General features: G+C 35.6%; 1 protein-coding gene and 1 long non-coding RNA gene across 2 annotated transcripts in view; one reads left to right on the plus strand and one right to left on the minus strand.

Moving 5' to 3' along the window:
• The window catches only part of COLEC10 (collectin subfamily member 10), a 145,484-nt gene that overhangs the window by 11,889 nt on the left and 117,961 nt on the right, over positions 1–15,634 (plus strand). The gene's annotated exons all lie outside the window — the stretch shown is intronic.
• Positions 4,405–15,634, minus strand: part of LOC144330629 (uncharacterized) — a 60,807-nt gene continuing 49,577 nt past the window's right edge. Inside the window, exon 3 of the long non-coding RNA XR_013396957.1 lies at positions 4,405–5,103. This is a non-coding gene — a long non-coding RNA (uncharacterized LOC144330629). The remainder of the gene's footprint in view (positions 5,104–15,634) is intronic.

Consider the following 15,634-nt stretch of genomic DNA (forward strand, 5'->3'; position numbering starts at 1 on the left):
ACTAGCAAGACAGAAGTTACAGTCTTATGCAACCTAATCACAGAAGCAACATCCCATTACATTTTCTACATTTTATTGGTTATAAGCAAGTCATAGATCTTGCTCACACTTAAGTGGAAGGCATTAAACAAGAGCATGAGTTAGCAAGAAACAGGAATCATTGAGAAGTTGCCTGCTACATTCTCTTACTCTTTCTTGTTCATGTAGCAGCTGGAGAAATCCTTTTAAGCATGAGTCAGGTCATGCCATACATATATTCCAAATCTTCCAACTATTACATATTTAACTCACAATAGACTCCAAATTTTTCACGATATCCTTGCATCATCCCCATCTCAACTTATATTACTCTTCTGATACTCACTTTGGTCTGGAAGTACTGACTTTCTTCTTATTGCTCAAACCCACCTGGCCCTGTCCCATTTCAGGACCTTTGCACTGTAATTCACTCTACTTGGATCCCTCTTGCCCCATGTACATTTATGGTCTTTCATTTAATTCAGGCTTTTGCTCCAATGTCACCTTTCTAAGAGGCCTTTCTAGACTATGCTATCTAAAACAGCAATTCCTGCCTTGCTTTCTGCCTCCTTACTTTTCTCTATTTTTATTCTTATTATTTTAACTGCATAAAATATTATATACCATATTTAATTCTCTGGGTTTTTTTTTTTTTACCACTAAAAGGAAAGCTGGAGCAAAGACTGCCTATTTTATTCATGCAATACATGGAGACTTATTTGTCAAAATACAGGGGAAGTATGATAGGACAAATGTAAGCACTAAAGAAGTAGAAAAAGGAGAGTGCTGATTTCTTCTAATAATTATACTGTAATCACTCAAAAGGGTACACCAAAGTACTCTGCTCTGACCCTAAGGAAGAGGTGTGTTTTCCCTCAATTAAGATAAGAATTCCTTCAAGAGCATTCAGTTAACTTTACTGCTGTCTTATCAAGCAACTTTGTGTCACTAACTCAGTTTTGTAATTGTCTTGTTCTGGGAACAACTGTGAACGGAGGGATATTGACATGAGGGTTTTGATGACTACAGTTGTTTATTCTCACTGTTCTCAAGTTTATAGTGGCATTTCTCCTTAAATTTACATCAACTTATAAAGTCAAGATTCCAAATCTGAAAAGCTAAGGACTCAACTCTGCACTGTGATCTTTTATCGAAGAAGCGGCAGCCGTCATAGAACACATCTGAAAAAGTTATCCAACCTTATCCATTACTATCATCTGGTATTCCAAGGAGGTCATATTTGTTTAAATGCAATAATTGCAGGTTTTTCAAAGTAATAAGCTTAAAGTTTATGGTTTCTTGCTGGGGGAAAAGGGAGACATTTCTGTGGCATTGGCCTTGAAGTTTACTTTTAAAGGACAGATTTTCATTTGATGAACTGCACAAAACAAAAATGCTACAGAAATTTTTCTCTAAGTAGCTACTTAATAAAGCCTAAACTGGACAACTTCCATGCCCTTCAGGGTTTCAGAAATACAAACAGGAAGTTAACATTTCCATAGCGATAATGATTCAGTAATAAAATCTGAGGAGAAACAATAAAACAGAAGGTCAGGATGAAAGCAATTTACATTTTATTAACATCCTAACACTACATCAGAATAGATATTAAATATTTAAATGGAGTCAGAGTGTAATTATAAAAGCATCTGTAATCAAATGACTTTTTTTTGTTTGTTTTTGGGCATGGCTTTGCTGTGGTCTTGTGTTAAAGTGCAAACTTATACAGCATTTCTAAATTCCCTCAACTTGTAAATTCTGCTTTGTTATCTTATGGACAATTTTTGCAGACTAAGTTTCTTGTGTAAATGTTCTTTTCAAGGAAAAGTCATATAACTTATAATGTCATTCATGTCATTATTGTCAGACACTGTATATTTTAATGAATGTGATGAAATTCAGTTATTGGAAATGAGTCAAATGAATTATTTCAGAATTTCAGACACTCTTTTAAGCCAATAGGGAGACAGATTGTCCTTTAGGCATGGACAGATCCTATAACTGGTAAAGTCTCCTGGGTTTTCCAGTGGCTTGGATTTTTCTTTTCCAAACTATTAATCTTGCCTTCTCTCTATTAGAGGAGAGAGGTGATTTCCTGAGAGAGTGATAAGATACTTCAACATTGCATTAGGAAGGAAGAACTGAATGTCAAGGAGAGAGAAAAGTGAATGTTCCAACCCTGAACTAGAGGAAGAATGACCAGGTGATGGTGAACCACTGTTAAGAATAGAAGGAAAGAAGGTGGTGTTAATTCTGTAAACCACGAATTTCTTACTGTGACCTTGAGCTGACCAGGCTTCTGGCGTTTTCTATCTTTGTCAGGTGTTGAGCTTCTAGGGTAGAAAAAGTAGCTAAGAATTGGGAAACTGATTCAAAAAATTTGGACTCCCTCTCATTGTAAAGATAATCTATCTTTCATCAGTTATCTTTTGTTGTTTCAGGAATACATACCCAGTTTCTTTAAATGTTTAAAATACCTTAATGACAGTTTCTAAGCCTTTCACTCCTTTAAAAATGTGCTGATGGCCAGATAGTATCCAAATAAATTCTTTTTCCATTATAATAACTATCCTCTTTTATTTTTCCACTTTACCTCTAGTCATTGAAATATGGTTTTGATGTGGGAAATAACACTGGTGTTGAACATTTAGTTGTAATCATGTACTTTGTAGTTTACACACGATACATAAAAAGTAACTCTTTCCAAGCCTACATCCTAGTCCTAGAATGTCCTCACTTAGTTGGGTTGACATACGTGTTTTAATATGCCACAGTACTGATGGGATTTAAGAATACTCTCCTTGTTCTAAATAAATGCAAATCTGACAGCCAGAGAAATTGTAATGTGACTTTGCTTTGACTGTAGTTGAGGTAAATTTATATACTTGTACTTAAAATATACAAATTACTTTTCCTAACACAGCCCTTAGGTTGTAATACTAGCAAGTGCTGCACCAGTCTCACACTCCTGTGATATCATTGTACTGAGCATCTACAGGAAATTGTGTAAGATATTGTGCAAATGGAATGCTGCCCTCTTATGGTTGCACAAACCCTTCCAGGGTCAAACATAAAGCCCCAGTCGCTAGCTAGGGTACTTAATAGAAAGATGTAAGAACTAGGAGGACATAAAAAAAATTAACCCACACTGATTTTACAAATTACAAACTGGATTGAATGGAGGAGACTCATACCAATTTCATATAAGCTGACAGGATAGAGCCAAAGATAAAATCAAGTTTATTGTTTCTTTCATTCTAATGCACATTTGAATATGATTTTTAACTTCTGGTTTCATAATTTAAGTATTCCAAGGGACGTCGCAAAACATCAATTTTATCAAAATAAGTTATAATAGGGTAATTACAGTAAGTCAACATGGTGTCACATTTCCTCAACCATTGAAGGACCTCTTCATTTTGTCAAATTAGAAGTCTCAAATATCTAACCAAAATTTGAAAAGGTCTCAAATATCAAACTCAAAAATTTTCAATTTCCAGGACATTTTTTCTTATATTTTCCTAAGATCATTCTTATTCTTGTTTATCATCTGGGGAGTCACAGTTGAATGCTTATCCAATATGTGACAGCCTGTCAAACATTGGATAAAAGCTGTTTTTTTTTTCCTAAAAAACCTCTTCCAAGATAGCTATTTGCATTTTTATTTGTTCTCTATGCAGTTTTAAAAATATATATTTAAGTTTACATTACTGCAATTTATTTATTGAACATAAATCACTCTTCATTATATATACACACATATATGTATATGATTGTATATATATAGTTTTATATATTCTGATTGCTGAGGCAAAAGATATGTATTTGCGTATAAAACTTAGATAGACAGTGTTAAATTGCTTCTGAAATAGCGATACCAATTTACCCTCCCACCAACAGTATACAAAAGCCCATTTTGCCGTACGCTTATAAATACCAGATAAACCTCTCATCCATGCCTTTTAACTTTTCTGTCATATTTTCTATCACTTAGGCATTTTTAAAACTATGAATTTGGAAAATCATTTTATCACTCACATTTTACAAATCTAATTTACCAGTTTGTTGCTTATCTTCTAATTTTACTTGTGTTATTTGACAAAGAGATGTTTTAAATTTAAGTAGTTTTCATGCCTTTGTTAAAGTAATTTACAAGATTTGCTCACCAAGTTTATATAAAATACTCAAATTTTCCTTTAGTGGCTTTGTGATTTATTTTATTGCCTTTTTATTTAAATCTTTATTTGAAATGCATTTTATTATATGGTGTAAAGTAAGATAATTTGATATTTTTTCCAAATGGTTATTTTTCTAAGCATTTATGAAACAGTTCATTGAAACCCTACCATTTAGAACTGTCGCTTTAAATCAAGTACCATACACTTATGTAAACTCAGAACTTTATTTGTTCTCTCTACTTTTTGGACATTTATTTTATTATTTTAACTTTATTACATGCATTGACATCCAATATTCCACAAATTCGTCTTTAAATATGTAGAAAATGACTATTATAGACTTCCAAATTTTTGACATTATTAAAATACAGTAAGGTAAACAATAATAATAATAATAACTTTCCACCTAGAATTAGCTGCTAACATTGTGGCATATTTGTTTTCAATTTTTTTTCAAATTACTCTGATATGCTTGTAAACATAAAACTGATATTTTGTAAATATGCTTGTTACAAAGAATTTAATCATTCCACAAATTGCAAATAGGCAACCATCGTCCCAATTTTCAAGAGCTAGAAATTGTCATCATTAACATTAGTTAAATGTCATTTCAAGTATTGTTCATACCTATATAAATATACAAGAATGGATGCATGAACAGACAGGCAGAAATGCATTTATTAGAAGTAAATGTGTCTGGAATTGCTTTCCAGCTTGAATTCTGTGAGGTTGCAGTCAAGCTGACAGCCAGACCATCCCATCGACATCTCAAAATCTGATCAAGTTGATGAGTTCAATTTCAAGCTCACTCACATGGGTGTTGGCAGACTTCTGTTCCTCATGGGTTATTGGACTGATGGCCTCAGTTTCTTGTCCTTTATAAGGCTGCTCAGAACTTGGCAGTTGGCTTCCCCAGTGTGAGTAATGTGTGAGAGAGAGTGAGAGAGAGAGGGAGAGAGAGAGAGAAAGAGGGCACGCAAGAGAGCCCAAGACAAAAGTCACCGTCTTATTACAACTTAATTTCAGAAGTCATATAATTTCTGCCGTATTTTATTAATTAGAAATGAGTCAATAAGGTTAGCCAACCATTAAGGATTACTCAAAGGCATGGATACCAGGAAATAAAGATCACTTGGGGATCTTTAAGTACCATAAAATATTCTGTCTTTTTTTTGAGACAGAGTCTTGCTCTGTCACCCAGGCTGGATTGCAATGGGGCGATCTCAGCTCACTGCAACTTCCACCTCCTGGAGATTCTCATGCCTCAGCTTCCCAGGTAGCTGGAATTATAGGCGAACACCAGCACGCCTGGCTAATTTTTGTATTTTTAGTTGAGATGAGGTTTTACCATGTTGGCCAGGGTGGTCTCGAACTCCTGACCTCAGGTGATCTGCCCGCCTCCACCTCCCAAAGGGCTAGGATTACAGGCGTGAACCACCATGCTCAACCCCATTAGACATTCTTTAAGCTGTAGTCTTATATTTTTTTAAATACCTGTCATCAAGTTAAGGACGTTCCATTATATTTGTAGTTTATTAAGAGTTGTTATAAGTAGCAATTAATTTTTTTAAAATAAAATTTTGCTTCTACTCAGGTGATTTTATGTATTGTCTTAGCTTTCTTGAAGCATGTTGTTCAAGATAGTACCATTTTCCGTACACTTAGAAATGAAATCTTCATTATTTATGAAAATTTAGAAATACAGACATGTTCAAAAAATTCAGTTGACATATTGATTGTAGAAGTTTCATTTGTAGTTTCATATGTGAAAAAATATTGTCTTCCCATTATGATAATTGTATATTTTCCTATGGCTCAAGTGTGTGTTTTTTTGCTTTTGTTTTTTTTTTTTTTTTCGGGGGGGGGGGTGTTTGTTTTTTACATCTAGGGCAAATTTTGTTGCTTCTTCATATTGACCCTGTGCATTTTTTGTCTAACTTATTTCAAGGTACCATATATTTCTTTGCAATGTTAATAATGGAAGTTTTCCTATATATATTTCCTAGCAGTGTTTGCCTACAGAGTCTTGTTAGTTGGAGTAAAAGTGTAAATCAGGTGGTTATAAGACAATAGGGAGTGGTGGGGCCTGGCTAAGCTCTTCTGTGGGTTCCACCTAAAAGTGACAAATTCAACTAAAACAAGCAAGCAATGAAACCAACACTGCAACAAACAAAACATATTTATACTTTTTGTTTAAAACAAACAAGAAAATAAACACTATGCTTTTTAAAACTATCTGCAGAATCATGGGCACCAAACTGAGATCTGTGATATCCTTTACATTACTGCAATTTGAATTTTCAGTTATGTTGCTTCCCTATGTCTGTTATATTTCTCAATTTTTATTTTCTTAAAAAAACTATCAATTTATTGAGCTATTTTGCACTTTTAATGCTTTTAGAAATACTATGCCATTTTTATCTCCCAGTGGTTATACTTAAATTTAATAAAATATATATTTTATCCTAGATTTTTAAAAAAATAAATTGTGTGGTATATTTTCCAACCTGGGGTAAAAATGAGATGTTCTGTAAAATTATCTTCTGTTTCTTGTAGTAATTCTATTTCTTCAGGGGGCATTTCCATCAAGTAATTGAATTGTTTTCCGTATTTGCAACTAAAGTTACTTGTATATCCAAAGATTAGTATTTTGCTTATCCTGATGGAATAGAGAAAACAAATTTTGTTCAGCAATTGAATCTGATATGGCCAGAGATGTTTGAATCCTGTTATTGATGTATTTTAGGCCCAGGGGATGGGATAAGAAAACATTGAAGATTGATTAAACCCCATTTTCTCAGTTCTCTGATGAGTTGCAAAGGATTTGCATGGAAACAATGACTTCCTGGAGGTCCTCCTAGTGTGATGAAGGGTTTGTGCCAGCTGAAGTTAGCTATTTCTTTCCTGACACATCTATTCTCCATATGACTCTGCCAGGGCATCATCCTGCTTTTTTTGACTTTATAAAATATAGTTTTATTGTTAATTATTTACCTTAATAATTTCAGAAAGAAAAACAGACTAGCTCAGTCCAACATGATTGGCAGTTGGCAAAATCTGGGGAAGCAAGTGTTCTGATTGCTAAGGATTTGATTAGATTCTTTTAATACTTAGCTATCTAATGCTTCACATATAATCCAGAATAAATGTATCATCTCCTTCCCTTTCACTTTAATACTACACCTACCTCCCTTCAATGTGGAAATATTTTCCTTAAATATGGTTTTCAGAAGAACAAGTTCCCTCAAGAATATAGCAATGAGGACAGTGCACAAAAAGAAAAACTCAAAATGAAACTCTACATGAAAATTTGTCTAAAGAAACAAATCTTTCAAAATATTATGAAATAAATCCAGTTACAAATACACTTATTCATCTGTGAATAGGTTCTGGTATAATAACTGAAAATGGCTGACTGTTTACAAGATACACAAACAGGAACAGTGCACCTACCCCTGTAATGGCCCTCAGAAGCCCAAAATGTTCCATATGCTGTAGGCCAGAACATACAAGAATCAATCTTCATCTTTTTCCTTCTGAAAAGCTGTCCCATAGTTAGGCTGGACTATGGGACTGTCTTGTTCACAAACAGGAAGATCTCCTTTTCAGAAGGAAGCTGAATCCTTTTCCTGATGATTCATATTAACTGAGCTACAGTGGCATCAACTGGACCCAACTTCCTCTGGTTGTCAGTGTTAACGACCTGAGAGCCTGAGACCTTTTCCACAATTACCAGAACCTGGTCGGGATATATTGCTCAGATCTTTGAGGATTCTATACATCTATGTTCCAGTGAGTGTTCTTCCTTGAACATCTACTTGATGATGGCGGTGAGTAGGAGGTGGAGCTGGCTCTTGGAGCTGTGGATCTCAGTGCACCAACCACACCATCCTCTGACTTATTTAGCCTGCTAGCCATGCTGTTACAGCTTGGGTTGAACATTGCAGTCCACGATGCTTCTTGTGTCATCACGGTGCTCTTTGCCTGAAATGCTGGTAGAATGGAGATGTGTTCTACAATGGATGTCCTACATCTCTGTTGTTGCTTTGAGCCCTTGCTCTGAATTTATCAGTATTTTGGTGTTCCACAGAGTTAGAGTGAGATCCTTTTGATATTTTCTTCTAATGAGCTTTTCCTTTGTTGACATCACAAATGATCAGTTATTTCAATCCACTCGTGTGTCTACCAGAATGCATAAAATCCTTCCCCAATTTCAAAGGCTAGTATATGTTTTTACTTCTTTTGTTTATACTTCTTTGTTTCTTATATGAGATTTTGAAGGTTAGTGAAGATAGGGAGGAGTTATATTTACAGTGTCAGTGTGATATGTTAAAGCAGATATCACATGACATATTCTTCATGAACCCAGTCTGCTTCCCAGCAACCGCATGGGCTTATTTTATGGAGGCTCATAGATACCTCTTAACAAAATCATCCAGAATAATTATTATGTGTTGAATTGTGTCCCTTCAAAAGATTGTTGAAGTCCTAATCCCTGGAAATTGTGAATGGGACCTTATTTGGAAATAGGGCTCTTAAAGCTATAATCATTACAGAATCTATAAAGAATTTAAACAACTTTACAGGCAAAAAACAACTCCACTGAAGAGTGGGCAAAGGATATGAACAGCTAATTTTCAAAAGAAGATTTACATGCAGCCAACAAGCATATGAAAAAATACTCAACAATACTAATAATTAGGTAAATGCAAATCAAAACCATGATGAGATACCATCTGACACCAGTCAGAATGGCTATTATTTAAAAAAAAAAAAACAAAACACAGATGCTGGCGAGGTTGCAGAGAAAAGGGAATGCTTATACACTACTGGTGGCAATGTAAATTAGTTCAGCCATTGTGGAAAGCAGTTTGATGATTCCTCAAAGACCTTAAAACAGAATTACCATTCAATCTGGTAATCCCATTACTGGGTATATTTTCAAAGCAATATAAATTGTTCTACCATAAAGACGTGCATAATCTATTAATTGCAACACTATTCACAATAGCAAAGACATGGAATCAACTTAAATGTCCATCAGTGGTAGACTGGACAAAGAAAATGTGACACATATACACCATGGAATACCATATAGTCATTAAAAAAGAATGAAATCATGTCCTCTGCAGCAACATGGATGGAGCTGGAGGCCATATCCTAAGCAAACACAGGAACAGAAAACCAAATACTATATGTTCTTACTTATAAGTGGGAGCTAAATAATGAGAACACGTGGATGCTAAGAAGGGAAAAACAGACTCTGAGGCCTACTTGAGGGTAGAGGGTGGGAGAAGGGAGAGGATCAGAAAAAGTAACTATTGTGTACTAGGCTTAGTACCTGAGTGATGAAATAATCTGTGAAACAAACCCCCATGACACGAGTTTACCTACATAACAAATCTGCCCATCTACCCCTGAACCTAAAATAAAGGTTAAATAAATACAGATGTAATCAAATGAAGATGAGGCCATTCTGGATTAAGGTCATACTGGATTATGTAGATCCTAATCCTGTGGCTTGTATTTTTATTCAAGGGAAATTTGGACACAGAGTCACAGAGGAAAAAAGCCATGTGATGATAGAGGCAGAGATTGGACTGATGTGTCTATAAGCCAAGGAACACAAAGAATCGTCAAAAGCCACCAGAGCCTAGGAAAAGGAAAGGAAGGTGTATTAGTTTGTTTTCACGCTGCTGATAAAGATGTACACAAGACTGGGCAATTTACAAAGAAAAGAGGTTTAATAGAGAACTCACAGTCCCACGTGGCTGAAGAAGCCTCATAATCATGGCGGAAGGCAAGGAGGAGCAAGTCACATCTTACGTGGATGGTGGCAGGATAAGAGAGCTTGTGCAGGACAACTCCCATTTTTTAAAACCATCATATCTTGTGAGACCCATTCACTATCAGAAGAACAGCACGGGAAAGACCCACCCTCATAATTCAATCGTTTTCCACCGGATCCCTCCCACAACACATGGAATTATGGGAGCTACAAGATGAGATTTGGGTGAGGACACAGAGCCAAACCATATCAGAAGGATAGTTCCCTGCAGCCCTCAGAAAAAGCATGGCCCTGCCAACACCTTGATTTTGGACGTCTAGCTCCCAGAATGGTGAGAGAATATTCTGTTGTTTGAAGCCACCAAGTTCATGGAACTTTGCTATAGCAGCCTTAGGAAAGGAATATGGTAGTCATTTGATAATTTGAAGAATTCAGGTCCTCCTTAAAAAAAAATTGGTAAGGAATATTTTATTGCCCACCATTCTGCAAAACCTCTTTCTTCATGATTCTGCGATGATCATTAATTTTGTAAGAAGGTCTGACAAATTTCATAATTTTTCCTTCTAGTTCCTATTGTGCAGGAGTATGAGAGAAAAAAGCAGCTTCTGAGCTTGGTGTAAATTTTACCTGGGGCCGTTGTTGAGTAAATGTGTTATTTTTAAAAAAGGTGATTTAAACAGGGATTTATGAGCATGTACTCTCCTTTCCACATATAAGATGTGCATTCAGTGGGTCCAAAGGGCAGATGGAACATGTGCTCAAGCCTCATTCTCCCTCTCTTGGTCCCCAGATATAACATACAGTTCTAGAAAGTACCCAAGAGGTCTAGAAATTATTAGGAAATCCTGAAGAAAGATATAAAGAAAATCAGTGGTCTAGAAATTATTAGGAAATCCTGAAGGAAGAGAAACCTAGAGCCAAAAGCATAGCTCCAAATACATTTCAGGTGGAAGAGGACTCATAGTTACTCCAAGCTGGGAGGTGGTAAATAAGATTGTTAGGTAGGGGCCCTGAAGTGCATATCAGGTGTTTGACTAGAGACCTATAGCAGTTCCAATCTGAAGTTTTCACCCTCTTTCAACAATCAGTTAGGCCAAGCAGTGACCAGTACAGGCAACTGCTCCACTGCCATCTTTGGAGTCAGAGTTCAGTAAACAAATACAGCACTTATAGAAAGGCTCTGCGAGAGACTCTCCAGTCATGATGGTCCCATGGTCAAGAATCACCAAAACTTGGGGAAATCTAATTTAATGAGGAATATTAATACAATGAAAACTCTCAAACAAAACCAAAGCAAATACAAAGATACCATGAAATGACTAGAAATGACAAATTAAGACTTTTAACAAAAGTTTATAACTAGTAAAGATATGGAGCAATATTATATCTATAGAAAAGAAACAGATGTAGAGATAGGAAATTCAAAATCTGCCCCTTGAAGAATGCATCTGATGCTCTGAGTAGCAGAATAAACATAAAAAGAGTTGTAAATGGAGTTGAGCCATTTTCTTTATTCAGGAGAAGAGAACAACGTGATTGAAAATGCAGAAGAAAACCAACATCCGACTGTTCTAAATAAACTTGTTAGAATTCCAGAAGAACATAAAGAGCATGGATGGAACAAAACATTCAAAGAAATGTTAAAAATTATTTTACAGTGCTGAGAAAAATAAATAGATTATAAAATTGAAAGTAATGATTGGATGCCAAACAAGATGAATGAAAAGAAGACCCACATCTAGGCCAAAATGTAGAAACAACTCAAATATCCATAAACAGATGAATGGATAAACAAAATATATTTATGTACACTCAAATAGTATTTCTCCATTAAAATGAATGAAGTACTGATGCATTCTACATTGTGGATAAACCTTCCAAGCCTTATGATAAGTGAAAGAAGCCAGTCACAAAAGGCCATACATATTATATGATTCCATGTACATGAAATATCTAAAATAGGTAAATTTATAGACACAGAAAGAAAATTGGTAGTTTTCAGGTATGGCACGTGGAAGGAATGGGGACAGACTTTTTAATGGGTAAGGGGGTTTCTTTTAGGGTGTTGAAATGTTTTAAAACTAGATGGAGGGTCTGGTTGCACAATATAGTATGCTAAATACCACTGAACTGTACATTTTTTAAAGATTAATTTTATGTGAATTTCACCTTAACTTTAAAAAAAGAAAAAGCAACAGGGGAAGAGAGGTGAATACTTTGTCTCGTCTCTGAGAGATACATGGGAATGCTTATGGAACTGTTCCTGGAGAGTAAAAACAAAACAAACCCACACCTTGATATATTGTAAGTGGAACTTTAGAACGTCAGATGTGAAGAGAAAATTCTAGAAGTTTCTGGAGAGAAAAGCAGATAACTTACAAAGGAGCAAGAATGATTGATAACCAGGCCAGGTGCAGTGGCTCACACATGTAATCCCAGAACTTTGAGAGTCTGAGGTGGCCAGATCACTTGAGGCCAGGGTTTTGAGACCAGCCTGGCCAACAGGGCAAAACCCTATCTCTACTGAAAATACAAACATTAGCCAAACATGGTGGTACAGGACTGTAATCCCAGCTACTTGGGAGGCTGAGGCATGAAAATCTCTTGAACCCAGGAGGCTGAGGTTGCAGTGAGCCAAGATCGCACCACTGCACTTCAGCCTGGGAGACAGAGTGATAATCTGTCTGAAAAAATAAAAAGAAGAAAGAAAAACTGATTATATACTCTTCATTAAAAACACTGAGTTCAAGAAAACATTTAATATCTTCAAAGTGTTGAGAAAAAAAATTCCAAGCCTTAAATTTTATGTGTAGACCAACTATCATTCATGTGAATGGCAGAATAAAGGTAGATGTAGACATTCCTGGACTTAGGACATTTATCACCCATAACCCTATCTGAAAAGCTTATTAAAGTTATATGTCACCAAAATATTTAAAAATCTTCCATGTATTTTATCAGGAGCATGATAAGCAAAGAAACTGATAAAACTTTTTAATAAGAATAATAAATAGTCTTTGGTTTCAGCACCAACAGGTAAAGTATGGAAATCATCACTCCTGTCCTTAGAACAAAAACAGCTGGACAAACTAAAAATCAACACATGTTTGGTTCCACCAGAGAACCTGGGTCTCATGGCAAACCACCCCAAATCTGGAGAGACAGGTGCATCCAGAGAGATCGAGCTGAGATCTGTTCACCTGGAAAAGAAGCTGCTGGAGTCATAGACTGGTGGAATACTTACATGGTAATTTTGATAAGTTATTGAAGGCTGACTGTGAACCAGCATGAATAAGAAACTACTAGGGACCCCAGTCTTCGGGATTTCCTAAAAGTTTGTGGGTTTTGCTTCCAGGAATATTATCAGATTCTCATCATGAAGATCTGGGAAAGATCCCCTTAGGGTTCTGGCGGTGGAGACAGGGGTAGGGGAGAGTAAGTATTGAGAAATGTGTCCAACTCCTCTCTATAACAAAGACATAGTCTCCCTGTGAAAGTCTTCAGCAGAGAGCAATTATGAAATCTGATCACAGCCGGAAATAGGGAATTCTTCCTACTCTAGTCCCTTCCAATCCTCTTGTTTCACCTAAGAGGGGAAAGACATTATCAACAGGAGTTAAGGCTTCAAGGAAATAGACTAGGAATGAGGTAGCTAGGGAAAGGAGTAGAAGACGAGAGAAAAAGTGGCATCACTGGCGAAACATCTGTGAAGGTCACTGCCCTGAGTCACAGACTGACTAAAAATCCAAGATCTAATTGAAAGATTATGGAAGGCTCCTTCTTCACCACACCTTACCATCACACTGACAAGTATAATAACAGTGAATTACAGCTGGAAAAGCTGCATGCCACAGACTCTCTTAGGACTGCATAAAAAAAAAAACCCAAGTCAACAGGGGAGCCAACAACAGAAACTCTAGAGGAATTAGAAACCTCTGACACCTATAGCTACAACAAATATTAAACATAATCTAACTCCTAGCCAGATTAACATAAATCCTCACACTGCAGGCCATTTTGCTCAGTTTTTATTACCCAGTACAATATGTCTGGCTTTCAACAGAAAATTATAAGGCATGCCAAAAGGCAAAAACAAAATAAAACAAAACCAACCAACCAACACACAAAAACATTCTGAAGAGACAAAGCAGTCATTAGAATGCGACTCAGATATGACACAGATATAGAATTACTAGGCAAACGATTTAAAATAACTATAATTAATGTGTTAAAGGCACTAATGGAAAAAGAAGATATCAGACAAGAACAGATGAGTAATGTAAGCAGATATTCTAAGAAAGAATCAAATGTAAATGCTAGAAATCAAAAGCAAAGCAACAGAAATGATGAATGCCTCTGATGCATTCATTAGTAGAGTGGACATAGCTGAGAACAGGATCAGTGAACTGGAACATAGATAATAGAAATTTTCTAAACTGAAATGCAAAGAGAATAAATAATGAACCAAACAGATGATAATATCCAAATAAAAGGTGTAACACCTATAGTTGGAATACCAGAAAGAAAGAATGGAGCAGAAGAAATATTTGCAACAACCATGCTCAAGTGCTTTCCAAAATGAATGTTACACACCAAATCACGGATTGAGTAAGCTTAGAGAACACCAAGCAGGATTTTAAAAAGACAAAACGCGCACACACACACAAACACACACAGACACACATCTGCCTGTAACTTACTCAAACTGCAGAATACCAAAGACAAAACCTTGAAAGAACAAATAAAATTATAGTCTTGGAAAGTTTAAGATTGTATCAATGTGTTAGTAGCATATGGTGAAAGGATGAAGGCAAGTAAAAATTTGTGTGTTTGTGTGTGGGAAGGCTGTATATACAGATTAGCTCTAGATAGTAATAAATGTCATATTGAGGTTGAGTATCCCTTATCCAACATGCTTGAGATGAGAAATGTTTTAGATTTCAGATTTTGAAATATTTTATTGTCATACTTACCAGTTTAACATCCCAAATCCAAAAATCTGAAATGTTTCAATGAGCATTTCCTTTGATCATCAGGTTGGTTCTCAAAAAGTTTTGGACTTTGGAGCATTTCAAATTTTGGATTTGGGGATTTGGGATGCTCAACCTGTGCTACATATATAGATACTGTGGAACTGTAACAGTAACAACTTGGGGGTTTGAAATAGGGTATGTAATTTCCAAATAACTAGAGGAAAAGAGATAGATAAAAAATGAAGTCTTATCAACCAGCTGTATTACATCTCTACCGAGGAATCTGAGGTCATTACAAAGAACAAGATAGATTGTATGGTCACTGAGCTCAAAATATTTTATCTAATATTATCCAATAAAAACTACATATTTTCATACATATGTATATGCATATAAATATATTTTAAAAGCTGAGAAGAATATACCTTTAGGAAGAGAAAGGAAATAGAAATGGTAAAGGGAAAAAGACATAATTTTTACTTATATTGTTTGAATATATGTAAACATTCATGTATAGCTGATATAATTTGGAAAGTGATTTCTAAAAACTACAAGCCTGTAAATAGATTCTGTCTTAATGCTGAAGAAAGGAAGGTGGACCTGAATTTTCCATTCTTCACTGTAAATGGGAGGACCAAGTTAACATAGAGTAATACGTAAAATTACAAATTATTTCT

Source organism: Macaca mulatta, chromosome 8 (genome assembly GCF_049350105.2).
Source record: "Macaca mulatta isolate MMU2019108-1 chromosome 8, T2T-MMU8v2.0, whole genome shotgun sequence".
NCBI classification, from domain to species: domain Eukaryota; kingdom Metazoa; phylum Chordata; class Mammalia; order Primates; family Cercopithecidae; genus Macaca; species Macaca mulatta.